The sequence below is a fragment of the Empidonax traillii genome, unplaced genomic scaffold, assembly GCF_003031625.1.
Source record: "Empidonax traillii isolate 1590-97213 ecotype Southwest subspecies unplaced genomic scaffold, ASM303162v1 scaffold1133:size178786, whole genome shotgun sequence".
Classification (NCBI taxonomy): domain Eukaryota; kingdom Metazoa; phylum Chordata; class Aves; order Passeriformes; family Tyrannidae; genus Empidonax; species Empidonax traillii.
The window spans coordinates 177,342-178,786 of NW_020956326.1; positions in this window are offsets into that span (position 1 = coordinate 177,342).

The window sequence follows — 1,445 nt, forward strand, 5'->3', positions numbered from 1 at the left end:
CCCTCCCGGAGGATCCCTCGTAGCCAAGGACCTTTTTCTTGGAAAGGCAAAGGAAAGCACGAGGTGGGGATGGAAAGTGGCTCTGTCGGCATGGAAAAGAGCTTCCATGTAAATCCAAAGCTTTATTTTGTGTCCAAACGTGTGTTTTAAAAAAAAAAAAAAAGCTTATTTCAGAGAGAGAGAGAGAGAGAGAAAGAGATCTATTTAAGACAAAAAAATAAAAAGGAAAAAAATAGATTTTAAAAAAAAAAAAAAAAGGAGGAGCGGTAGGAGCGGAAGGGCTGTGGTGGCAGGGAGGGATTTGGGATCTTGGAGGGTGGTGCCAGGGGTGTCCCTGCAGCCCCTGGGAGGAGCAGGGGGAGCTGCAGCCCCGGGGGGAATTGGGGTCAGGATTTGGGGTCCATCCCCCCAGCCCCAAACCCCGGGGGAGGGTCGGTTTGGCAGCGAAGGCTCCGGGTGGGGAAACGGCCCAAAAATCGCTGGAAATCGCCTAAAAAAAAAAAATCATGTGAGGAGGAGGCAGCAGGTTTGGAGGGGCTGGGGACACCCTGAGATGGGGACGAGGCAGGGGTGGGACACCCAGATTGGGGACACCCACCCTGGGATGGGACACCCAATATGGGGACTCCCACCCCAGGATGGGACACCCAGATTGGGGACACCCACTCTGGGATGGGGACACCCAGATTGGGGACACCCACCCCAGGATGGGACACCCAAATTGGGGACACCCACTCTGGGATGGGGACACCCAATATGGGGACTCCCACCCCAGGATGGGACACCCAGATTGGGGACACCCACCCTGCAGTGGGGACACCCAATATGGGGACACCCACCCCAGGATGGGACACCCAGATTGGGGACACCCACCCTGGGATGGGGACACCCACCCTGGGACATCCAGATTGGGGACACCCACCCCAGGATGGGACACCCAGATTGGGGACACCCACCCTGGGATGGGACACCCAATATGGGGACACCCACCCCAGGATGGGACACCCAATATGGGGACTCCCACCCCAGGATGGGACACCCAGATTGGGGACATCCATCCAGGGATGGGGACACCCAAATTGGGAACACCCAGATTGGGACACCCACCCCAGGATGGGACACCCAGATTGGGGACATCCATCCAGGGATGGGGACACCCAAATTGGGAACACCCAGATTGGGACACCCACCCCGGGATGGGACACCCAGATTGGGAACACCCACCCTGGGACACCCAGATTGGGGACACCCATGGATATGAACACCTGGAGCTGGGGACACCCACCCAAAGCTGGGAACACCCAAGGCTGGGGTCACCAGCTCCGTGTCCATCCCCGTGTCCATCCCACGTCCCCAAATCCGTCCCCATCCCGGGAAGTGCCTGAGTCAGCTCCAGCCCCCCCCTGCCGGCAGAATTCGGGGCTGGGGGTGCCCAAACCCCCCCT